The following is a 27307-nucleotide window of genomic DNA, read 5'->3' as shown; positions in this document are numbered from 1 at the left end:
CTGGTGAATATGAGAGCAAGAATGAAGGCAAAAAATTAATGCACATGTTGCTTGCTGTATGGTGAGTAAGAAAATAGTTTGGCTCATCCAGTACACTTTTCATCTCTAAAATTTGATGTGGGTCATTTTTATATCTTCCATGTCTCCATTTAAAACGGTCAATCCGGGATCCCTGGGTGGCGCAGCGGTTTGGCGCCTGCCTTTGGCCCCGGGGCGCGATCCTGGAGACCCGGGATCGAGTCCCACATCAGGCTCCCGGTGCATGGAGCCAGCTTCTCTCTGTGTCTCTGCCTCTCTCTCTGTGACTATCATAAATAAATAAAAATTAAAAAAAAATAAAACGGTCAATCCTTTCTTTAGCTTATTTACATAAGGATATAGTAAAAATAACTATTTTAATGTCCTTGCTACTAATCCTATCATATGTATCATTTCTGGGTTGGTTTCTATTGACTGGTTTTTATCCTAATTATAGGTCATATTCTGTTTTTTTTTTTAAGATTTTATTTATTTATTCATGAGAGACACAGAGAGAGAGGGGCAGAGACATAGGCAGAGGGAGAAGCAGGTTCTTTTCAGGGAGCCCAATGAGGGACCCAACCCCAGGACTCCAGGACCACGCCCTGAGCCGAAGGTAGAAGCTCAACCACTGAGCCACCCAGGCGTCCCTATTCTCTGCTTTTTAAATGTGTGGTAATTTCTTTTGGATAACCAGACTTGATCCCAGGACCCCAGGATCATGACCTGAGCCAAAGGCAGAGACGTTCAACCACTGAGCCACCCAGGCACCCCTGTTCTTCAAACTCTTGATTCTAGGCTTTCTTAGACTGGACTAAGGCAGCCTTTAGGACTACTTTTCCCCCCAGTGTTCAGGCACAACCCTTCTGAATATTCTTCCTGATGCTCTGTGAATTATGCAGGTTTTCTACCCTGAATGGTGGGAATAGGTATTAGTCCCAGCCCTGTGTGATCATTGGTATTTTTTCCTGCTAATCCTTTTCAGTGGATCTTTCCCCAGCCTCAGGTAGTTTCTTCATACGGTGCTGTATATCCTAGGAGGATCTTCTGAACATTTCTCTAGTTCCTTCTTCAGTTTCTGCACCATGGGCTGGAAACTCTCCAGTCATTAAGTTATAACAATTGCAAGCTTCACTTATTTTCCATCTTTCAGCGATCACTGGGTTTCATAACCTGGTGTCCATTGAAACCACTGTTCATATATTTTGTCCCATTTTTTAGTTGTTTCAGGGGGAAGGGTAAATTCAGTACCAGTTATTCCATCTTGGTTGGTTGTGTTCATTCTATTTGATGTAACAAAATTAAGGTCCTGAACAGAAGTATGCTGTGTTCTTAACCATCTATGAGAGTCAAGTATGTACTATTCTAAACTCTTATCACCAGTGTAATTGATGAATTTATAGTATTCTACCTCTTAGGAGAAGTAATCAAGTGTCAAAAGCATGACTTTGGAGTTAGACAACTTGGGTTTAAATTCTGTCTTTGTAATTAGCTAGTTATATAACCACTGACAGGCTCCTTGAGCTTCAGTTTTCTCATTCGGAAAATGAAAATAATACCTAATTATTAGAGTTGTTGAAATAATATAAAATGTGTATCCTAATGGTTGGTATATAGTAAATTTTCAATAAATGGTAGCTGTTATTATCAAAGGCACTTGTCTTACTAATACTATCAGTTTCTGCATAAATGTTCAAACTTGATAAATTATAAGCCAATTTGCCAATGTGAGGACATTGTTCCTTTATTGCCAAAGCTGTCATTTGTCTTAAAATCAAATTTTGTTGCTTTCTTGGATGGCACTGTCTTGCAGACAATTTATGATAATATTTTTTAATTGTACTTCTTGATGATACCAAATCTATATTCATAATGGCCCAAGAAAATGCACTTTAGTTAATATAAATTATGTACATAGTACACAGTAGAATGTTTTTGCTTATATGGTCAGTTGACATATGAGACATATGTGGGGGGAGGAGCAAGATGGCGGAAGAGTAGGGTCTCCAAATCACCTGTCTCCACCAAACTACCTAGAAAACCTTCAAATTATCCTGAAAATCTATGAATTCGGCCTGAGATTTAAAGAGAGACCAGCTGGAATGCGACAGTGAGAAGAGTTCGCGCTTCTATCAAGGTAGGAAGACGGGGAAAAAGAAGTAAAGAAACAAAGGCCTCCAAGGGGGAGGGGCCCCGCGAGGAGCCGGGCTGAGGCCGGGGCGAGTGTCCCCAGGACAGGAGAGCCCCGTCCCGGAGGAGCAGGAGCTGCACCGACCTTCCCGGGCGGAAAGGGGCTCGCGGGGAGTTGGAGCAGGACCCAGGAGGGCGGGGATGCCCTCGGGCTCCCGGGGACAGTAACAGCAACTGCGCGCCCAGGAGAGTGCGCCGAGCTCCCTAAGGGCTGCAGCGCGCACGGCGGGACCCGGCGGGACCCGGAGCAGCTGAAGGGGCTCGGGCGGCGGCTCCGCGGAGGGGGCTGCGCGGCCCCGGGAGCAGCTCGGAGGGGCTCGGGCAGAGGAAGAGGCTCCGTGCGGAGGGGGCTGCGCGGTTCCAGGAGCAGCTCGGAGGGGCTCCGGCGGCGGCTCCGCGGAGGGGGCTGCGGGGCGGGAGCGCGAATCCACCAGCGCAGGCTCCGGAGCACAGGGCGCCGGGACACAGCCCAGGATCCCGCCTCCCCCGGGACAGGCAGAGGCCGGGAGGGCCCAGGACAGCAAGGACGCTCCTGCCCCGAGCTGAGCAGATCAGCGGCCCCGCCCGGAGCCTCCAGGCCCTGCAGACGGAGTTCCTGCCGGAGCTGAATCCAGGTTTCCAGAGCTGCCCCGCCACTGGGGCTGTTCCTCCTGCGGCCTCACGGGGTAAACAACCCCCACCGAGCCCTGCACCAGGCAGGGGCACAGCAGCTCCCCCAACTGCTAACACCTGAAAATCAGCACAACAGGCCCCTCCCCCAGAACACCAGCTAGACCGACAACTTCCAGGAGAAGCCAAGGGACTTAAAGTACACAGAATCAGAAGATACTCCCCGGTGGTTCTTTTTTTGTTTGTTTGTTTTTGTTTTGTTTTGCTTTTTGATTTGTTTCCTTCCCCCACCCCCCTTTTTTTCTCCTTTCTTTTTCTTTCTCTTTTTCTTCTTTTTTTTTTTTTTTTTTTTTCTTTTTCTTCCCTTTTTTTTTTTTTTTTTTTTCTCTTTCTCTTTTCTTTCCTTCTTTCTCTCCTCTCTTTTTCTCTTTTTCCCAATACAACTTGCTTTGGGCCACTCTGCACTGAGCAAAATGACTAGAAGGAAAACCTCACCTCAAAAGAAAGAATCAGAAACAGTCCTCTCTCCCACAGAGTTACAAAATCTGGATTACAATTCAATGTCAGAAAGCCAATTCAGAAGCACTATAATACAGCTACTGGTGGCTCTAGAAAAAAGTATAAAGGACTCAAGAGACTTCATGACTGCAGAATTTAGAGCTAATCAGGCAGAAATTAAAAATCAATTGAATGAGATGCAATCCAAACTAGAAGTCCTAACGACGAGGGTTAACGAGGTGGAAGAACGAGTGAGTGACCTAGAAGACAAGTTGATAGCAAAGAGGGAAACTGAGGAAAAAAGAGACAAACAATTAAAAGACCATGAAGATAGATTAAGGGAAATAAACGACAGCCTGAGGAAGAAAAACCTACGTTTAATTGGGGTTCCCGAGGGCGCCGAAAGGGACAGAGGGCCAGAATATGTATTTGAACAAATTCTAGCTGAAAACTTTCCTAATCTGGGAAGGGAAACAGGCATTCAGATCCAGGAAATAGAGAGATCCCCCCCTAAAATCAATAAAAACCGTTCAACACCTCGACATTTAATTGTGAAGCTTGCAAATTCCAAAGATAAGGAGAAGATCCTTAAAGCAGCAAGAGACAAGAAATCCCTGACTTTTATGGGGAGGAGTATTAGGGTAACAGCAGACCTCTCCACAGAGACCTGGCAGGCCAGAAAGGGCTGGCAGGATATATTCAGGGTCCTAAAGGAGAAGAACATGCAACCAAGAATACTTTATCCAGCAAGGCTCTCATTCAAAATGGAAGGAGAGATAAAGAGCTTCCAAGACAGGCAGCAACTAAAAGAATATGTGACCTCCAAACCAGCTCTGCAAGAAATTTTAAGGGGGCCTCTTAAAATTCCCCTTTAAGAAGAAGTTCAGTGGAACAGTCCACAAAAACAAAGACTGAATAGATATCATGATGACACTAAACTCATATCTCTCAATAGTAACTCTGAATGTGAACGGGCTTAATGACCCCATCAAAAGGCGCAGGGTTTCAGACTGGATAAAAAAGCAGGACCCATCTATTTGCTGTCTACAAGAGACTCATTTTAGACAGAAGGACACCTACAGCCTGAAAATAAAAGGTTGGAGAACCATTTACCATTCGAATGGTCCTCAAAAGAAAGCAGGGGTAGCCATCCTTATATCAGATAAACTAAAATTTACCCCAAAGACTGTAGTGAGAGATGAAGAGGGACACTATATCATACTTAAAGGATCTATTCAACAAGAGGACTTAACAATCCTCAATATATATGCTCCGAATGTGGGAGCTGCCAAATATATAAATCAATTATTAACCAAAGTGAAGAAATACTTAGATAATAATACACTTATACTTGGTGACTTCAATCTAGCTCTTTCTATACTTGATAGGTCTTCTAAGCAAAACATCTCCAAAGAAACGAGAGCTTTAAATGATACACTGGACCAGATGGATTTCACAGATATCTACAGAACTTTACATCCAAACTCAACTGAATACACATTCTTCTCAAGCGCACATGGAACTTTCTCCAGAATAGACCACATATTGGGTCACAAATCGGGTCTGAACCGATACCAAAAGATTGGGATTGTCCCCTGCATATTCTCGGACCATAATGCCTTGAAATTAGAACTAAATCACAACAAGAAGTTTGGAAGGACCTCAAACACATGGAGGTTAAGGACCATCCTGCTAAAAGATAAAAGGGTCAACCAGGAAATTAAGGAAGACATATGAGACATATGTTCTAAAGTAGCTATAGATCTATTGTGGTTACGAAATAAATATTCAAAAATCAATAGTGTTTGTATTAACCAACAATAACTTAAAAACAGTAATGCCCAACTAATATTTGACAAAGCAGGAAAGACTATCCACTGGAAAAAAGATAGTGTCTTCAATAAACGGTGCTGGGAAAATTGGACAGCCACATGCAGAAGAATGAAACTAGACCATTCTCTTACACCATACACAAAGATAAACTCAAAACAGATGAAAGATCTAAATGTGAGACAAGAATCCATCAAAATCCTAGAGGAGAACACAGGCAACACCCTTTTTGAACTTGGCCACAGCAACTTCTTGCAAGATACATCTATGAAGGCAAGGGAAACAAAAGCAAAAATGAATTATTGGGACTTAATCAAGATAAAAAGCTTCTGCACAGCAAAAGAAACAGTCAACAAAACTAAAAGACAACCTAAAGAATGGGAGAAGATATTTGCAAATGACCTATCAGATAAAGGGCTAGTATCCAAGATCTATAAAGAGCTTACTAAACTCAACGCAAAGGAACAACCAATCCAATCATGAAATGGACAAAAGACATGAACAGAAATTTCAGAGGAAGACATAGACATGGCCAACAGGCACATGAGAAAATGCTCCGCATCACTGGCCATCAGGGAAATACACATCAAAACCACAATGAGATACCACCTCACACCAGTGAGAATGGGGAACATTAACAAGACAGGAAACAACAAATGTTGGAGGGGATGTGGAGAAAGGGGGACCCTCTTGCACTGTTGGTGGGAATGTGAACTGGTGCAGCCACTCTGGAAAATGGTGTGGAAGTTCCTCAAAGAGTTAAAAATAGATCTGCCCTACGACCCAGGAATGGCATCGCTGGGGATTTACCTCAAAGATACAGATGCAGTGAAACACCGGGACACCTGCACCCCGATGTTTATAGCAGCAATGTCCACAATAGCCAAACTGTGGAAGGAGCCTCGGTGTCCATAGAAAGATGAATGGATAAAGAAGCTGTGGTCTTTGTATACAATGGAATATTACTCAGCCATTAGAAACGACAAATACCCACCATTTGCTTCAATGTGGATGGAACTGGAGGGTATTATGCTGAGTGAAATAAGTCAATCAGAGAAGGACAAACATTATATGGTCTCATCTATTTGGGGAATATAAAAAATAGTGAAAGGGAATAAAGGGGAAAGGAGAGAAAATGAGTAGAAAATATCAGAGAGGGTGGCAGACATGAGAAACTCCTAACTCTGGGAAACAAGGGGTAGTGGAAAGGGAGGTGGGGGGGTTGGGGTGACTGGGTAATGGGCACTGAGTGGGGCACTTGACGGGATGAGCACTGGGTGATATGTTATAAGCTGGCAAATTGAACTCCAATTTAAAAAAATACAAAAACAGTGGGGATCCCTGGGTGGCTCAGTGGTTTAGAGCCTGCCTTTGGCCCCGGGCACTATCTTGGAGTCCTGGGATCGAGTCCCAGGTCGGGCTTCCTGCATGGAGCCTGCTTCTCCCTCTGCCTGTGTCTCTGCCTTTCTCTCTCTCTCTATGTCTATCATGAATAAATAAATAAAATCTTAAAAAAAAAACAAAAAAAATACAAAGACAGTAATGTCAAAATAAAAATATGTCATTCACAGCAGAATTACAAAAATAATTAGGAACACATTTAAGCAATTACGAGGATATATATGAAAAAAGCTATAATCTCTACTGAGAGACATAGGAAAAACTTGAATAGGTGGGAAGACAAGCTATTTTCCTCGATGGTAAGAATTATTATGATAAACAAAAATTGTCCCCAGATTAATATAAAAGTTTAACATAATCTCCACCTAAACCCCAATGAATTTTTTTATTTTTTAAATTGCCTCTGAGGTTCATTTGAGAAAACTATGTTCCAAAGACTGTCAGCCCATCTTGGTTGTACAATTTCAACTGGGATTAGGCAGTGTGGGAGCCATAGAGGCTACTCTACCACCCTTTTACATCATTTCATTTCAGAAGTCCTAGCAGGATAATCCCAGGAGTCCTTTTTGGTTGTTTCTGATTCATTACTACGTTATGATGATCATTCTTCAAAACTCTTTTGACGTCTACATGCATTTAGACTCTCAATAGGCCTGTCTACACCAGTCTCTTGGAACATAAGTACCTCCTTCTATTTCATGGAGCAGTGGCTGTGGTCAGAAAGAAGAGTCTGGCCATCCTGAAGCTGGATGTGGGGAAGTCACATGGATCTTGAGAAGGCATACATGCAAATACCAGCCCAAACCTCTTGGGGAGGCAGTGTATCTTTTCCCAATTGTTTCTCACATTTGTTTCTCCTGAGCATCTTTTGAATTAGTATCACCTTCAGAGCTAAAGATCCCTGGGCCCTGCTTTAGACCTACAAGTTAGGATCTCAGGATCTAGGCATGTATGTATGTATGTATGTATGTATGTATGTATGTATTTATTTATTTATTTATTTATAAATTTATAAATTTATTTTATGATAGTCACAGAGAGAGAGAGAGAGAGAGAGAGGCAGAGACACAGGCAGAGGGAGAAGCAGGCTCCATGCACCAGGAGCCCGATGTGGGATTCGATCCCGGGTTTCCAGGATTGCGCCCTGGGCCAAAGGCAGGCGCCAAACCCCTGTGCCACCCAGGGATCCTGGATCTAGGCCTTTAAAACCTATTTTTCACAAGTTTTTCTGCATGCTAAGTGTTCTAAAATGCCTGCTACTCTGTGTCTAGTTTCAGAGTTGCTCAATCTGATAAACACTGTCCTCTAAACAATGGTTCTCAGAGTCCTTAACCAGTTTTTGAAAAAGTACTTCACAGGTCCTGAGTCCTAAACCTCACAGGAAGACTTACAAGCTGCAGATCACAGCAGTTATAGCTTCATTCTGTCTGTAGCCTATGTTTCATTTCTCTCCCTCTCTGTAGCCACCATTCCCAACCCTACTTCTTTTAGGTTTCATAAGCTGTAAGTGGTCATTTCTAAGGTAAAAACAGATATCCTACACATGAACATTCTCTATAACTACAAACCCTGTCCATTCTTTAAAATGTTCCCTTCCTTTCTATTCCTGCTGCCACACCCTAGAGATCCTTATCACCAGAATTACACTCACACACAGCCTCTTGTTAGTCTGTATGACAGCAGTCTTCTTTCTCTCAAATCTTTCCCACCTACCACCCCCCATCCTCCCGCTCAAAAGCCTAAAAGGACTCTTGGTATTAACCATATTAGTCTAAACTCCTCCGTTTGTTTCCCAGGCCCTTTACAAGTATCCCATTTTACAGGTATCCCATTTTGATTTCCCACTATTTCTTTTTTTTTTTTAAGATTTTATTTATTTATAAGAGACACAGAGAGAGAGACACAGGCAGAGGGTGAAGCAGGCTTCATGCAGGGAGCCTGACGTGGGACTCGATCCTGGGTGTCCAGGATCACACCCCAGGCTGCAGGCAGCGCTAAACCGCTGCGCCACCAGGGCTGCCCTTGTTTTCCCACTATTGCATACATGCTTTACATTTACTGCCCATACACATGTCCTGCTCATTTCAACCCATGGGACAGATTTATTTCAGCGTTCCCAAAGCATGGTATGAGGAGTCAGAATAGGGGTCCAATAAATGTGAGCCAACTGACTCAGTAGTTGGCATTTGTTTCCTTTCGATGCCCTCCCTTTATATATATATAATATTACAAATCAAGTATCATATTCTATTTACAGATATTCCTAAGCTCTTATGGCCTCCATTATTATTAAGTAAAAAATAAAACAAAAAACAGGAAAGGATAAAAGGAAGGGAAGAAAAGTTCCCCACAGTAGAGAATTGGCTTTCAGAGTTGCAAAAGCAAAGAGAGGGAAAGGCTAGTAGTCTGATAACTCCCTCTTTGAAGTTATTCAGGAAACAGCTCAGTTAGGAATATTCACTGGCTTTCTATAGTGCCATATAATCAGTATCATTCCGTTTAGAACACAGATACTGTCACTGTTCCTTGCTAAATGTTTCAGATGCATTCATTCTGCCTCCTCCATGTTAGTTCAGGATTCATTTCTTCCCATTCACCTGATTGCCCATATTAAGCTAAAATGTCCTTCTCCATGCTCCCATGAGACCCTGGTGTTAACTTTTAACTCAACATCTTATATTGAAAGTGCTTGTTTGTGAGTCTGACTCACCCTTAGACTGTGAATTTCATGAGACAAGGTCCAGGCTTACTTGTTTCTGTGTTATCTATATAGATTCTGTTCATGTAGATGCCACATAAATGACCTCTGAAGGCGGCAAACTTCAGAGGGTGGAAACTTTGTTGTTTTTGTATTGTGAATAACAAGCTCAGTGTTTAGGTGTTCAGAAAAAGTTTGTTAATGTTAACATTTCTGTGCTTTGCTCCTCTCAGTACATACTCATAACCTTGCCCTTTTCCATCAAACTCTAGTTACTGAGCATTTAGTAAATGTTCAACAGACTCTTGTTAATTGAGATTAATACCGATAGCCACTGTGACAGAAATAATAAACAAATTCATTAATTATACTTTTGTTTAGAAATTTGTGCATAGTCTAATTGTTTAAGTAAGAACTTCTGCCTCTTTTTCATACTTTCAGAGAATAGGCGTTAGAGCCAGGCAGAATTAGATTTGCCTGGCTCCGAAGCTTATTAGACTTGTGGCTCTGCAAATGCACTATTTACCTTTTGATATGCCCTTTTAGAGCCCTACATTAAAAATGGAAGTAACAGGGGGTACCTAGGTGGTTCAGTTGGTTAAGTGTCTACCTTCTGCTTAGGTCATAATCTTAGAATCACGGGCTCGAGCCCTGTGTCAAGCTTCCTGCTGGTGGGGAGTATGCTTCTTCCTCTGTCCCTCTCCCTGCTTGTGCTCTAATACAGAAAATCTCTTAAAAATAAATAAATAAAAATGGAAATAACAGTATGTATTCTGTAGGATCATCATGAGGACTGAATATAATATATATAAGGTGTCTTAGCACCGTAGTTGCCACATAATAAGCATCAAGCAAAGTTAACTCTTATTTTTTGATCCTGTCCTTCCTCAAGAGGGTTACCTGGGTCACACAATACCTACTAGATTACAAGATATTAGCAAGTCTACAGTTAGGTTTCCTGTTCTCATGCCACCTATTCCATAACAACTATTAGTATATTTTTATATACATTTGAGTGTGTAGTATGTGTTATTTGGGAATGTGTATATATGGACATCTATATGGCTCTGTGTGTACATCTTGTGTGCAAGAGCCATAGGCTTCCAATTATCCTTCCATTTGATTTGAGAAACTTCAGAGGCTTAAATTAAAATCACAAATAGGGCACATTCTCCTCTCCTCTTGCTGCTTTCACCTCCATCTACCAGATATCCCATGTTAAATGAAGTATAGTGAGAAGTTGCTGGATTAAGCTACAGTGAGCAGATTCTACTAACAACATGTAAAAGCAAATAGGAGTACGCCCCAGTATTATCAAGCTACAAAACCTAGATGCTGCTTTAGCTCACAATGGAAAAATGATGAATGGGTGATACTACTTTGCTTCAGTGGGACTGAGTAAAGGTAATGAGCAAGAGGATATTATCTCCAACCTCCCATTTTCTGGGGAGGGTAGGTAAGTGGAAAATTTATAAGGCATATCAAGTAGTTTTGGTGAGTAGCTCCAAACATCAATCCTGTTTGTGGCACTCATTCTGGTCTGAGGGCCTATAGTAGATGCCTCCCCACCCCCAATATGCGGAAGCCAAACTTCCATGCTAGCAATTTTCATCCCTCTAGGTAATTGCCAATTATCTCCAGAATCAATAGGAAAATCTGAAAATATATTCTTAAACAAAGTTGATTTTAATTAACATGTATATACTTAAATGTATTATCAGAGAGTTCTACTTCTAGCAAAGGCTGACTAGTTAGGATGCTACACACAAATATCTTGCTGAGAATAATTAAGAAAGTTGAACAAATTATTTATTATATGTAAAGATTTTATTGTTTTTTAAAAATTTTATTTATTTATTCATGAGAGACACACACAGAGAGAGAGAGAGGCAGAGGGAGGAGCAGGTTCCATGCAGGGAGCCTGATGTGGGACTTGATCCCGGGTCTCCAGGATCACGCCCTGGACTGAAGGCAGTGCTAAACCACTGAGCCACCAAGGCTGCCCAGATTTTATTTATCTGAGAGAGAGCAGAATGAGAGAGAAAGAGCACAAATAGAGGGGAGAGGGGCAGAGGGAAAAGCAGACTCCGCACTGAGCAGGGAGCCTGATGGCTTAATCCCATGACCCTGGGATCATGACCTGAATTGAAGGCAGACACTTCACTGACTGAGCCACTCAGGTGCTCCCAAGTTATTATTTTTTAAAAACCAATTTGAAGACATACAAGAGCTAACAAAGCAATGATAATTTGCTGGTCCAAGATCTGGAAGAAAAGAGAAGCTAAAAAAGGTGAGCTGGTGTTTGGGGAAAATTCACCCTGAAGATAATTGCTGATTCCAAAAACAAAAACAGCCCTGAGAAGGTGAAAAGAGCTTTCAGCAATTTTCCTGCCAGGAATGGCAAGATATAAATTATTGTAAAGAGCATGAGAAGAGAGAAGGGCTCTGGTAAACACCCCAGGCTTTCAACTGGGACCACAAAGGACTTTACCCTAGAGATAAAGATGAACTATAAGTAGATCAGTTCTCATAAGGACTGAAGGTCAGCTTTTAATTTCTCAGACATTTATTGGATGAAGGTATTCAGGCCCTATCCCATATATTTGACAGAAATAAAAGTAAATCTTCTCTGGAGGGATATAACATCATATAGAACCTCCAATTATCTCTGAAGTTCAGCAAGCTTTTTTGAAAAAATTGACAATGTGATTCTAACATTTAGATGGAAATGCAAAGGACCTAGAACTTAGAATAACCAAAATGATATTGAAAAAAGGAAAAACAAAGTTATAGTACTTATACTCCTGAGTTCAGAATTTATCATAAAGCTACAGATTTACAATAAAAGTAGATAGAAATAGATTAATTAACAGAGTCAAGACTAGAAATAGACACAGACATATACCAAGGCACCAAATCAACTCAATTGGGCAAGGTAAGTCTATTTAACAAATTGTGCTTAAATAACAGAATATCGCTATGGAAAGAATTCTGACCCCTACTGCATTCCATACACAAAAATAATTCAAGATGGATCATAAATGTAAATGTAAAAGCTAGAACCACAAAAGTGCTAAAGGAATATCCTTGCAACCATGGAATAGGCGAAACTTTCTTAGGCATAAGGTAAAATGTATGAACCATAAAGGTAAAAAGTGAAACACTGCACTTTAAGAAAATTAAATTTTTTTTTTTTTTTTTTTTTTTTATGATAGTCACACACAGAGAGAGAGAGAGAGGCAGAGACACAGGCAGAGGGAGAAGCAGGCTCCATGCACCGGGAGCCCGACGTGGGACTCCATCCCGGGTCTCCAGGATCGCGCCCTGGGCCAAAGGCAGGCGCCAAACTGCTGCGCCACCCAGGGATCCCGAAAATTATTTTTTTTTGCCCATCAAAAGACACCATTTTGAAAATGAGAAAGCAAGCAACCATCCAAGAAAAAGATGTTCCAATACATATATTACATGGCAAAAGATTTGTATTTACAAAATATAAAGGATTTCTATCTAGAAATTTCTATCTAGAAATTCTAGAGAATTTCAGGAAGATGGTCAGGTAAGAAACACATTAGAATCAAATTTGCAGGGATCCCTGGGTGGCGCAGCGGTTTAGCGCCTGCCTTTGGCCCAGGGCGCGATCCTGGAGACCCGGGATCAAATCCCACGTCAGGCTCCCGGTGCATGGAGCCTGCTTCTCCCTCTGCCTGTGTCTCTGCCTCTCTCTCTCTCTCTCTCTGTGTGACTATCATAAATAAATGAAAAAAAAAAAAAAAGAAAAAAAAAAAAAAAAAAAAAAGAATCAAATTTGCAAAAGATAAGACAAATGTAGATTCTTGAAATTAGCAAGAGAGAAGCTACTAATCACATACAAGGGATCCTCAACAAGATAATTAGCATATTTTTCATCGCAAACTTTAAAGGCCAGAAGACAGTAGGCAGATATATTTGAGGTACTAAAAGAAAAAAACTATCAGCTGAGAATCCTATATTCGGTGAAACTGTCCTTCAAAAGTAAAAATAAAGACATTCCTCCATAGATAAAAGCTGAGGAAATTTGTTACTACTAGACCTTACCCTGCAAGAAATGCTTAAGAGAGGCCTGCAGGGTAAAAAGACAAGACAGGGGACAGTATCTTTAAAATATATGAAGAAATAGGGCAGCCCTGGTGGCGCAGCGGTTTAGCGCTGCCTGCAGCCCGGGGTGTGATCCTGGGGATCCGGGATCAAGTCCCACGTCAGGCTCCCTGCATGGAGCCTGCTTCTTCCGCTGCCTGTGTCTCTGCCTCTCTCTCGCTCTCTCTGAATAAATAAATAAATACATCTTTTAAAAAAAAATATATATATGAAGAAATAAAGATTTCAATAAGGATAAATGCATGGGTATTATAAAAGCTAATACTATTGTGACAATGGTTTGTGATTCTTTGTCTTCTAGATGATTTAAGAGACATTTGAAAATAATTATTAGTCTAAAAGCTACTATTAGTGTAACTTTGGGTTATAATTCTGCATTTTCTTTTCTACATACTTTAAGATACTAATGAATTGGAAAGAATTAATAGTTTATGTTTTGGGGCACACAATGTATAAAGACACACAAAGGGTCTATCCTGGTAAATGTCCTATGTACACTTGAGAAGAATATCTGTGCTCTTGTTAGATAGAGTGCTCTGTATATGTCTATTAGATCTCATTGATTTATTGTGTTGTTTAAAATGCTGTTTATTTATCTTCTGTCTGGTTTTATCATTTATTGAGTGTGGGATCTTGAAGTCTCTATTTTTTAAAAAGATTTTATTTATTCATGAAAGAAGAGAGAGAGGTAGAGACACCGGGGACTGTTTATTAATCTATTTCTATCTACTTTTATTGTAAATCTGCTGTAGCTTTATGATAAATTCTGAACTCAGGTATATAAGTACTATAACTTTGTTTTTCCTTTTTTCCATATCATTTTGGTTATTCTATAGCTGTTTTCTTTGTGGTTACCATGGAGATTATAGTTCAAGAAATGGGTAGGAAATATCAGAAAGGGAGACAGAATATGAAGACTCCTAACTCTAGGAAACGAACTAGGGGTGGTGAAAGGGGAGGGGGGGGGGGTGAATAATAATGATTAGAGCAGAGAAATAAAATAGAAAAACAATAGAGACAATTAACAAGACCAAAAGTTAGTTCTTCAAAAAGATCAACAACATTGACAAACCTTTAGCTAGAGGGAATAAGAAAAAAGAGAGAGAGTTTAAGTTACTAAAGTCAGAAATGAAAGTAGGAACATTACCACCAATTCTATAGAAATAAAGAGGATTGGGATGCCTGAGTGGCTCAGCGGTTGAGCGCCTGCCTTCAGCCAAGGGCATGATCCTGGAGTTCTGGGTCTGAGTCCCACGTTGGGCTCCCTGTGTGATGATCCTGGAGTTCTGGGTTTGAGTCCCACATTGGGCTCCCTGTGTGGCGCCTGCTTCTCCCTCTACCTGTGTCTCTGCCTCTCTCTCTCTCTGTGTCTCTCATGAATAAATAAATAAAAATCTGGGCAGCCTGGGTGGCTCAGCGGTTTAAGCACCTGCCTTCCGCCCAGGGCATGATTCTGGAGTCCCAGGATTGAGTCCCATGTCAGACTCCCTGCATGGAGTCTGCTCCTTCCTCTGCCTGGGTCTCTGCCTCTCTGTGTGTGTGTGTGTCTATCATGAATAAATAAAAAAATCTTTAAAAATAAATAAATAAATAAATAAATAAATAAATAAATAAATAAATAAATAATAAATAAATAAAAATCTAAAAAAAGAAAGAGGATTTAAGAGAGTACTATGAACAATTGTATGCCAACAAATTGGATAACCTAGATAAAATGGACAAATTCATATAAATATGAAACCTACAGAGACTAAATCACAAATACTAAATATGAATAGATCTATAACTAGTAAGGAGATTGAATCAGTAATAAACAATCTTCCATCAAAAAAAGGTCTGAACCTGATAGTTTTACTGGTGCATCTACCAAACATTGGAGACTACCAATCCTTCTCAAACTTTTCCAAAAAATTGAAGAGAAAAATTGAATACTGGCCTCCTAACTATGAGGCCAGTATTACCTTGATAGCAAAACCAGACAAAGACACTACAAGAAAACTACAGAGGGGCACCTGGGTGGCTCAGTGGTTCAACGTCTACCTTTGGCTCATGATCTCGGGGTCCTGGGATCGAGTCCCACATCAGGCTCCCTGTAGAGATCCTGCTTCTCCCTTTGCCTGTGTCTCTGCTTGAAATAAATAAAATCTTTTAAAAAGAAAACTACAGGTGTGTGTGGGGGTGGGCCTTGTACATGGAGAAGGGAGAAAAAGACTATCACACCAGAGCACCCACACAGAGAAGACAAGTCCCCATAACATTTGGCTCTGAAAGTGATGGGCCAAATTTCATAAGGTCTTACAATCAGTGGGACTTAAAACCTGGAATTTTAAAATCAGTGGCTGCTTCTGGAAGTCTGGAGGGTGATAGGAAGCTGAATACTCCCCTTTAAAGAAACCACATGACAACAACCCAGGGAATGACAACAACCCAGGGAATATAGTATACTGTGTAAAGCAGTAGTGTGCAAAACACCTGGGACATAAGGGAGGGAGAGTAGTTTACTCATTTTAGAGTGTGTCCTGTTGGGATGCCTAGGTGGCTCAGCAGTTTGGCTCCTGCCTTCGGCCCAGGGTGTGATCCTGGAGTCCCGGGATCGAGTCCCACATCTGGCTCCCTGCGTGGAGCCTGCTTCTCCCCCTGCCTGTGTCTCTGCCTCTCTCTCTGTCTGTCTCTCATGGATAAATAAATAAAATCTTAAAAAACAAAAAACAAAAAAACTAAAACATTGATGAAAGAAATTGAAGACAACACAAATGGAAAGACATTCCATGCTCATGGATGGGAAGAACAAATATTGTTAAAATGTCTATACTACTGAAAGCAAATTACAGACTTAATGCAATTCCTACCAAAATACCAACAGGATTTTTCACAGAACTAGAACAAACAATCCTAAAATTTATATGGAATCACAAGAGTCCCCAAATAGTCAAAGCAAGAGAGAGAAAAACTAAACTGAAGGTATCATAATTCCAGACTTTAAGTTATATTACAAAAGTATAGTAATCAAAACAGTATGGTCCTAGCACAAAAATAGACACACTGATCAATGGAACAGAATAGAGAACATGTAAATAAACCCACAATTAATATGGCCAACTAATCTTTGACAAAGGAGGCAAAAATATGCAATGGGAAAAACTCTCTTCAACATATGGTATTAGGAAAATTAGACAGCTATATGCAAAAGAATGAAAGTGGACCACTTTCTTACAGCATACACAAAAATAAACTCAAAACGGACTAAGGATCTAAATGTAAGACCTGAAGCCATAAAAGTCCTAGAAGAAAGCACAGGCAATAATTTCTCTGGCATTGGCCATAGCAATATTTTTCATAATATGTCTCCTGAGGCATAGGGAAATAAAAGGAAAAATAAACTATTGGGACTTCATCAAAATTAAAAGCTGCTGCACTGTAAAGGAAACATCAGCAAAACTAAAAGACAACCTATGGAATGGGTGAATATATTTGCAAATGACATATCCAATAAAGAATTAGTATCCAAAATATGTAACTTATAAAATTCAAAACACAAATAATCCAACTAAAAAATAGGCAGGAGACATGAATAGAGATTTCTACAAAGAAGATCTAGAGATGGCCAAAAGACACATGAAAAGATGCTCATCATCAGAGAAATCCAACTATAATGAGATATCACCTCTACCAGTCAGAATGGCTAAAATAGAAAACACAAGAAATAGCACATGTTGGAAAGGATGTGGGGAAAAAGGAACCCTTGTGCACTGTTGGTCTAAATACAAACTGCAGCAGTCACTCTGGAAAACAGTACGGAGGTTCCTCAAAAAAGTTAAAAATAAAACTATCCTATGATTTAGTAATCACACTACTGGGTATTTACCCAAAAAATACAAAAACACTAATTCAGTGGGATACATGAGCCTCTAATTTTTTTGCAGTATTATTTGCAATAGCCAAATTATGGAAGCAGCCCAAGTGTCCATCAATGGAAGAATGGATAAAGAAGATGTGGTATATATACAATGGAATATAATTCAGCCATAAAAAATAAAATCTTGCCATTTGCAACAATCTGTAGGGAGGTAGAACATAATGCTAAGCAAAATAAGTCAGTGAGAGAAAAATACCATATGATTTCACTCATATGTGGAATTTATGAAACAAAACAAACAAGCAAAGAAGAAAAGAGACACACAGAGAGAGAAACCAAGAATCAGACTCTTCATTATACAGAACAAACTGATGGTTACCAGAGGGAAGGTGGAGGTGGAGAGGTTGGGTGAAATCAGGTTATGGGGATTAGAGTACACTTATGATGGACACTTCATCATATCCAGAATTGTTGAATCACTACATGTACACCTGGAACAAATATAACACTGTATGTTAACTATACTGGAATTAAAATTAAAAACTTAATAAAACAAAAAAACTAGACATTAAATATGCCACTTATATAACCATAATATAAAATAATAAGGAATAAATCCAATGGATGATATACTGGACCTCTACAAGGAAACTATGAAACATTATAAAAAAATCTTAATAAGATTTCAGTGAATGGAGGGCTATATACTATATAAGATTCCCATATTGATATATAGATATGATACAATCCCAATAAAAATCGCAGGAGGACCTTTTTTTTGGTGGAATTTGAAAATCTATCCTAAAATTTATGTGGAAATGCAAAAGTTTAAGAATAGTCAATACAATCTTGGGGAGCACCAGAAAAGAAATTATTCTATCATGTATAATAATTGTCACAGTATGGAATTGGCACAAAGACAGACTAACAGACAAACAGAAAAAAATGGACATTCCAGAACCAGATCTACATATAAACAAATGGTTAATTATGAAAGTGAGGAATTAACAGTCTTTTCAGTACATGATACTGAGTCAATTGGATATCTATAAAGTAGAAATCTGACATTAAGCCATACCCCCAAATTGATTCCATGTAGACAGCACTGTCAGACTATATTGCCTCTAGCTACAATTAATTAATTTAATTAAAAGTGAATAAAATTTAAAATTCAGTGCATCAGACATACTAGCCACATTTCAAGTGCTCAAAAGCCATGTGTGGCTAGTAGCTACCATATTGGACAGCACAGCTACAAAACAGTTCCATCATTGCAGAATGTTCTATTGGACAACACTGTCTAGAAGTCATAAGACAATATCTTTAAAATTTAGGTAAGAAAAAAATGTCCTAAACAGAATTAAAAAAAATGTTAACTATAAAAGAAAAGCTTGAAAAATTGGACCTCATTAAAATTAGGAACTCCTTTTCAACAAATAACACTATAAAGAGAGTGAAAATACAAGACACAGAATGGGATAAGAGCCAAGAGTAGGGTGAGGCAAGTGAAGTACTTGGCCTAGACACAAATTTTTAAGGGGGGTACCCGAAAATAAGTAATCAAGACAAATGAGATGTTAATGCAATATTTTTAAAAATCATAATTAATGCAAAAAACTCTCACGATGAAGAAAATATAAAAAATTTAAACAAAGTATCAGTATTTCTGATGTTTCCTTTTGCCTCAAGCCTCAATATAATTTGACAGCATTATGGGAAATGATATTTGCAATATGTACACAAGTATCTATAATACATATATTTTTAAGATTTTATTTATTTATTCGAGAGAGAGAGAGAGAGAGAGAGAGAGGCAGAGGCACAGACAGAGGGAGAAGCAGGCTCCTCGCAGGGAGCCTGATGCAGGACTCCATCCCCGCCCTGAGCAGAAGGCAGATGCTCAAACCACTGAGCCACCCAGGCGTCCCAATATCTATATTTAAAGAACTCTTATAGATCAATAAAAATGTCAGACAATCGAACAGAAGAAACAGGCTCAAGACGAATATTTCATAAAATGAGATATCCAAATGGCCAATAAATATATTAAAAGATGTTCAACTTTGTTAGTCATCAAGAAAATTTAAAAAGGGGCACCTGGGTGACTTAGTTAAGAGTCTGCTTTCGGTTCAGGTCATGATCTCAGGCTCCTGAGGTGGAGCCCTATATCAGGCATCCTGCTCAGTGGGGAGTCTGCTTCTCCCTCTCCCTCTGCTCCCACCCCCACTTGTGCTCTTTCAAATAATAAATAAAATCTTTAAAGAAATACATTCTTTAAAGAAGACTAAAATTAAAAACAAAAGTATTCCACAATATGCCCACTAAAATGGCTAAATGTAAAAGAGAGACAATAACAAGTGTTTATGAGGATATAGAAAAGAAACAAGTCTCAGATATGGCTGGTGGGGGTGTAAAATTATTTTGGACTTTGGAAAATGACTTTGGAAAACTGGCAGTATCTGACATATGTTCTGCGACTCAGCAATTCCACTTCTAGATAACTCAATAGAAATGTACTCATATATTCATCAAAAAACTGTTCAAGAATGTTCCTGGTAGCACTGTTCATAATAGTCTTCAACTGGAAATCTAACCATCCACCAATAAGGGAATGGATAAACATACTATGGCATATTAATTCATGAAATACTACACAACGAGAATAAACAAATTTTGGCAACATAAAATAACATAAATCTTACAAACCAATAGTAAGCAAAAGAAGTCACACATTAAAAAAGTACATAAAGTACATACACACATATATAAAGCATCCCCAAAGCAAAACTTAATCACAGTGTTGGAAGTTGATTAATGGTTATCCTTCGAAAGGAAGAGACTTAAAGGGGCTTAAGCAGACCTTGGGTGCTGATAATGTCCTATTTCTATTTTCTTTTTTTTTAAGATTTATTTATTTATTTATGATAGACAGAGAGAGAGAGAGAGGCAGAGACACAGGAGGAGGGAGAAGCAGGCTCCATGCCGGGAGCCCGACGCAGGGCTCGATCCCAGGACTCCAGGATTGTGCCCTGGGCCAAAGGCAGGCGCCAAACCGCTGAGCCACCCAGGGATCCCCCTATTTTCTTTTTTAAAAGATTTATCCATCTATCTTAGAGAGAGGGAGAGGGTGTGCATACATGCACATGCTCTGGGGGAAGGGCAGAGGGAGTGAAGCAGACTCCCTACTGAGTGCTGAGCCCAGAATACCAACCCAACATAGAGGCTGAGTCTCATGATTCGAGATCACAACCTGAGCCAAAATCAAGAGTCAGAAGAGGAACCAACTGAGCCACCTAGGTACTGCATGTCCTATTTCTGTATCTAGGTTCTGGTTTTCTGGGTGTATTTACATGGTGAAGATTTTTTTGTTCAATAAAAATAGAAAAATTTTCAATGAAAACTTCAGTTAAAAGAAAACAAAATATTTCCAGACCATTCAGGAGCCCAGGGAAGGGGAAGATGAGGATTTAAAAAAATTAAGCAATGAAGTGATAAAATCAGCTACTACAATGTACTTTCTCTGATCCAGTTCTCTCTACCTCAGCTAAGGCAGATACTTTTGGTTGTCATCTTATCCATAAGCATCCTTGCAAGTAGGGGAAGCTAGTCTTCATTTTCTCATTGGATGCACAGAAGGATGGTAGCCCCGAGGTCAATGACTAGATTAAAGCCTCACAGTCAGTCAGGGGTACATGCAGTACCAGAAACTGGTCCTTACTTTCTGATCCTGAGCTTTGTGAACCAGGACCTGCCACTCCTGTGAGCCAGGCCACCTGGCCACTCTGAGTCTAGGCTCTAAGCCATGATTGCCTTCACTAGGGTCCAGTGAGTATTTCTCTGTGTCCTTAATTTACAGATGGCAAAGATGGGGATGGCCTCTTAATTTATTTGAATTGACTTAAAGCAGGTATCCAGTCAGTTATCACTGTGTACACTGCCCTGGAAGCAAATGTCAAATGGTGCAGCTGTAGAACACAAGGAGACAATTTTAAATAATCACTTTTCTCCCCTCTAAAAGCCCAATTACTGACTATTGAATGAAGCCTGATGGCACCTGAAAGCAGAATAAACCAAGGGGAGAGTAAAATACCTAACGCCTGGGATCCTGTCTGCAACGACTATTTCTAAACAAGTGAATAGAGTTACACTTCTTACTCTTTCATCTTTTAAACAAGATTCAAGTTGTGGTTTAGAATGTTTTGAATTTAGTACTTTTGCTTCAAGCTGATTCTTTTTAAAAACACCTGAATATAAAAAAGAATCTGTGAGCATGGGTTTGGGGAACAGATGGAGACAGAACTGGTGGCTATAGCAGGCAATTTATGGCTGAATCCTGCCTTGTGGGGGCCATTAGAGGGGCTTATAAAACTCTCCACCCTCTGCCACACCCCAGTTTTCTACTTTTTCCTCAAGACAGCTGCTCTATGATCAACACATAGACCTCTAAGGGCTAGAGGGACTACTTAGGACCCCAGACCCAGCGACGTAGGTATTTAAATAGGATAGGCTCTAGCTTTACAGTTCTTTCCAATTTCCTCCCCAAAATCTGAATAAATCTTCCCTATCCAACTGAAGTCAGTTTTCTCCCAAATCATAATCTATTTCTTTGTGTATATTTTCCTCTCTGAATTGCATTCTTTCTTAGTTCAATCAAAGATGACACTGTGGGCCCTTCCTCTCACCCCCACTCCCCCCCCCCCCAAATCTGGTCTTTTTGGTTTCCATTTTCTATTTATCTTTTATAAGAGCTTTTCTCTCTTTTTGACTTGTGTGGCTCTGGTTCTTTACCTCTTTTGCCCAACTCTGAACACTTGGCTTCTTTGCTTCCCTGTGTTAGACTGTAATGGCATCTTCGGTTAGAATGCTTACCTACATGCAGAAGTGCTTGGAAGAAAGAAACATTCACAGTATAAACCAAGAGATGACAAGTTTTGTTATTTTAACTTTTGAGATTCCTCCAGATGGTCTTGAAGAACCAGAAACAGCCCTTTCCCCAGAAAGGTTACATTCTAACCCAGAGCCACTTACACAAAATGGGCGTTATTGCACTCGCCAGTAAAACGGCCAATTAAAAGTAATTGTCTCAATCTGGGTTATACATTGCCTTATATCGCTGAATTTTCAAAGCTCCAAAGCCATAAAATCCTGTATGTGGTTTCCTGGACCACAGGTCTGCCTTTCAAAGCCTCAACCTGACACATACTGAAACCAAATACTTCAACCTACAATTTACTTCGAGGTAAGGGTCAATCTCCTTTCTACATCTGTCTGACAGGATATTTGAGTGACCAAATCAAAAGGCTATAGTAGGGCCCCCCATTCCTGGTAATTACCTTTGCATGAGACCTTCCTGCTGAGAATTGTACCCAAAGTGAAGCCATCGGTGTTAGTGTCCCGGTCCTTAATGAGATCCCCGTGGTTTAAGCAGAGGAGACGCAGACACTCTCCTTACCTTCAATGTGAGTCAGTCTTTTCCTTTATTTTCAGAGCAGTTTGGACTATGTCATTCTCAGGGCTCAGCTTGGTTGGGAAAATTTTAACTTCATGCTTCCAGGGTATGGTTCCATTACTCCCTGGACTTGCTTTTCATATTGTCCCTATTGTCGGCTCATTGCAACATGGCCGCTCCCTCCATGAAGGTTCTTCTTTCCTACATGTATCTCAATAGAGCTCTAAGTTCTGGCACAGTGAAGGGTAGAGACCTGAAGCCTTCTCTTCTCTGGTACCATCTCACCTACCAGGCTACAAGGCATGAGCAGTGGCCAGGTGCTTTTACATAATTTAGGTGCTTAAATATTTAGAAAAATTCTGCACCCAAATAAGAAACTATGATTCCGAAACTCCAATTAGTGAAATGTGCCAGGCAAAATCATCTAGGCACCAACAGCTTGAGAAAATTTTTACTACAGAAGAAAACAAAAAATAGAAGAAGATGAAAAGGAGGAAGGAAGGAGGAAGAGAGAAGAGAAGAAATTGAGTCCACAGATATACTAAGCATAGTATCGTACCATACCAAAACATCTGCTGAGAAAGAGAAAGAGATTTCTTCTTCCCACACTGGGGCTCACCTCTCACTATACAGGGCCCTGTCCCAGGAATCGTCAGTAGCAGCTCTCTGTGGTCAATAACAGATAATTCCAGATCAAAAGAAGGGTTCTTAAATCAAAATGTTGTTTTTAGATCAATGATTCTCCAAGTGAATCCAGGGATCTCTGGTGGGTCTGCAAAGATTCTTCCAATTGTTTTGTGGGCTGGGTCAAAATGCAAAGCGCAGAAGTGTGTTGGGTGTTTTTTTTTTTCCCCCTCTTTGAAACATATTTTCCACTGCGGATTTCTTTTTTTTTTTTTTTTTTTTTTTTTTTTTTTTTTTCCACTGCGGATTTCAATCAAAACTTAAAAGCACCAAAACAAGCATGTTTAAAGGGAGCTACAAATAATTGACAGGAATTCAGCAAAAACACCTCAAAAATGTTTTTTTTTGTTTGTTTGTTTGCTGGCTTATTTATTTAATCTACTAAACAGGTAAGACTCTTGTTCTGTTCAAATAGTCTAAGGACTAAAATTCTTAAGACTCACCAGTCCAGATGAAAAGGTGAACCTTGCAAAGCACACCTTTTTGAAGGGAGGAAAGTCAGGTCCTTTCATCCCTGTTTCCCATTTCCCAGTGTCATTTACTTCCTGGTCCTCTTTCAGCACTGCTTTTTAGTTTGGTGCCCATGTCCCTGATGTCAGAAGCAGCTACTGCCAGGAAGAACCCTTTCTTGCTACCACAGCTGTCTTTACTCAAGTTTCTCCTCCAGGGAGCAGGAGCTCAGGTGTGGGGTGAAGGAGATATCAACTGGGGCTGCAGCTTGGGAAGATCTGTTTTTCCTCATCCTAGCCCTACAGTAAAAGTTAACCCCAGTAGGTCCTGGACTGCTGGAGAGGACTTTTTGAGTTCCTAATGACCAGGTTATTAGCCATAAAGTATGACAAAGCTGCCAGGCCATGAGATAAAATTTAGTACTTATGGCTAGGTCTGCCTTTCCCTAACAGCAATGTACACATTCAGCTATTTGTTGCACCAATTTGCATAGCCATAATTTCTTAGGAAAATTTCAAAACAGGCTACCTACGCCAGAGGTAAGTGGTATGGAAGCTGTAAGTTGGAATGGACTTGGAGACCTCTAATTGGGTTTTGCTGAAGGATTTGCAATATTATTTACCTATCTGTATAATTTCTTCATGTGTACAAAGTGTTCTTTGATCATTCAGATGCCATCCGGAGTTACACCGATTGTTAGCCCTCTTGATTCTTTGGTGCAGACCCACCCAAGTATAAAGGCAACAATGTTCTTCTCACCTTGCTTGATAAGGTGAAAACAACTTGTTCGCTCTTTCAATGTGATTGGAGAAGGAAAAAAAAAAAAAAAAAGGGAAGAAAAAGAAAAAGAAAAAAAAACTAATCCCAACATCTGGATGGAATTTACTACATACTTCTCTGGGACCCCCTGGCTCTTCAATGTTTCAGCTAATGATTCTCTCTTCCAAAGTCTGCAGAGGCTCAATGACTCAGCCTGCCAGGGAATAATACTATGCTGCAAGTTACTGCAAGTTGGTTTAAACAGGCCGTCAGGGATCCCTGGGTGGCGCAGCGGTTTGGCGCCTGCCTTTGGCCCAGGGCGCGATCCTGGAGACCCAGGATCGAATCCCACATCGGGCTCCCGGTGCATGGAGCCTGCTTCTCCCTCTGCCTGTGTCTCTGCCTCTCTCTCTCTGTAACTATCATAAATAAATAAAAATTAAAAAAAAAAAAAAAATAAACAGGCCGTCAACATGCTATAGTTGTGACCAAACCCCTGGCAGGGGGAGGTGGGCAGTACATGCCACATAAGCATGCTCACATATTTCTGTGTGGATACCCAGTGGAAGGAGTATTTGCTACTTCTGGAGAAACTGGAGGTTCTCTACTGTATTGTGTGGTGTCCCAGCCCTAAAATATGACTCATGCAGGCAAAGTCCACAAACAAGCTCATGTCTTGAGGAGAAGATCTATGTTTGATTCCAGTTATGCCTCATGTTTCTGGATACCTAAGGTATAGAGGAAAGAGGACTAAAATGTTAGAAGACCTGGTTTCAGCTCTGCCACTTACAAGCCTTGGGATTTTAAGCTACTTTGTCTGCTTTCTCTGTGCTTCAGCTTATTTATCTGTAATGTGGGTAAATCATATCCTCAATGGAGATACTGGGGAGTGAACTGAGATAATGGTATGTAATGTGATGGTGGGGCTCAGCATACATGAACAGCGTATGAACCTAGGGGAGCACACTGTGGCAAAGGAGAACTCTGCCTTGAAAAAGGAAGACCCCATAATTACAATGGGAACCCAGCCAAGGAGTCCAATGATTGCCAAGTACTCCTGTCTAAACGCAACTTTTTGGAAGATATTTGCTCTTAAGGTGGAACGGAAAAGACATTGAACCAGAAGTCAGGAAATTGGTGTTCTAGTCTTGATTCTGGCAACAGAGGTAGGTAAATTTGGGCAAGTCATATAATCTCTTTGTGTCGGTTTTCTCACCTATCTAACACCTATCATACTTTCCCTTTCCAAAGCATAGTGTAATTGTGAAGCTTAAATAAGATGGGGTCTATACAAGAAAATACAAAACATATGAAAATAAAAACATAACTTATATGGGTCAAAAGCTTTAAAAGAATCCTGCCAACCCAGCAGTGTCTCATATACTCCTGCAAGCTTGTCTGAAATTTAATTTAATCCTATTTTTGTGGCTGACCAGAACGTAGCTAGCAATGCCCTCACTGAAGTCACCCAAATAGCCAGTCCCTTGGGTTCTGTGTATAGTCCCTGAAGGGCAATAAGAAATAATGCTAGAAGATGAGCAAAGGCTTGGCTCCAGCTTTTCTAAATCTCCTGTGGATGCATGTTTGAAGTTTCTAAGCCATGTCTTTGATGGCTAGCATTCAAGGGCATGTTTGGAGCCCAATGGCTTCAGGAGCTTGCTCCCTGCTCTGACCTTAAAATACAGTGGAGCAAGTCAGGAGGTCTGGCAGGCAAGGAAGGGGTCAACTTTGCAACTTTGAGAAGTTTAAGACAAAGTCCTACCCTCAAATTGCTCATCACAGAGAACTTCATAACACTGACTTTCAACAGCAGCCCAGAAGGAGAACCATTCTCTTTAATAGATTCTTTGTTTCCCTTCCCAGCTAAGGAAATAGCTGTAGAAGAAAGTTAGGAAAATCCAATGTTTATTAATTGTTTGCTTCTGCTTTTTCTTCCACGACCCAGCATATTGCAGATCTGCCCTGGGTGAAGAGATTATGGGAGAGGCTTATGGAGCAGGCTATCAATTCTAAGACACTTGAGAGTCTATCCTTTTCTTATATCAAAGGGCTGCCTGGAATGTTCCTCCCATTTATGGGTCATTCTGGGCCTAAAGCAAAGGCATCTGCCCCAAACTCTTCTGCATGCACACGGGGACATGTGAACATAGACTTTTGCCCACAAATGCTGCTCTTTGCATGGAGCCACTGAAGCTGTGGGTTGGATAGGGGAGCAGGGATGTAGTGGGAGGACAGCAAGAATTAGGATTCAACCTTTTCTCAGGTACGTTGGTCTTGGTCTGCAAAGGAAAAGACACTTTTGGCTATCCTAGCTCCAGACATGCAGCACCTCCTCCCCAGCTTGTCCATAAATAATCCCTGCTCCTATTTCAGTAAGGACAGAAACCCACTGGAACTAACAAAAGCATTTAAAGTCACAAGCAGGGACACTTGGGTGGCTCAGCAGTTGAGCATCTGCCTTCAGCCCAGGGCGTGATCCTGAGTCTGGGGATAGAGTCCCGCATCGAGCTCCCTATGAGGAGCCTGCTTCTCCCTCTGCCTATGTCTCTGCCTCTCTCTCTCTGTGTCCCTCATGAATGCATAAATAAAATCTTAAAAAAAAAAAAAGTCGCAAGCAGATCCAAATCCAGGCTTGCCACACTCGGTTCATGTAGTCTACCCTTTTAGAAGGGGTTATTAGCATGAATTTCTTTTTAATGCTGTGGATTCTCTCTCAGGAGCAGCTTGGAAA

The 27307-nt window shown here is 40.5% G+C and overlaps 1 protein-coding gene across 1 annotated transcript in view; it reads right to left on the bottom strand.

Annotated features, from left to right (window-relative positions):
* ASIP (agouti signaling protein) overlaps window positions 1–23433 on the bottom strand; it is a 41172-nt gene extending 17739 nt beyond the window's left edge. The window contains 1 exon segment of the mRNA NM_001007263.1: window positions 23303–23433. The gene's annotated coding sequence lies outside the window, so the exon portion shown is untranslated.
* Window positions 23434–27307: the final 3874 nt, after the last annotated feature.

Source organism: Canis lupus, chromosome 24 (genome assembly GCF_011100685.1).
Source record: "Canis lupus familiaris isolate Mischka breed German Shepherd chromosome 24, alternate assembly UU_Cfam_GSD_1.0, whole genome shotgun sequence".
Taxonomy (NCBI): Eukaryota; Metazoa; Chordata; class Mammalia; order Carnivora; family Canidae; genus Canis; species Canis lupus.
The sequence above is the reverse complement of the archived record's forward strand: the minus strand, read 5'-3'. Positions and strand labels throughout refer to the sequence as shown.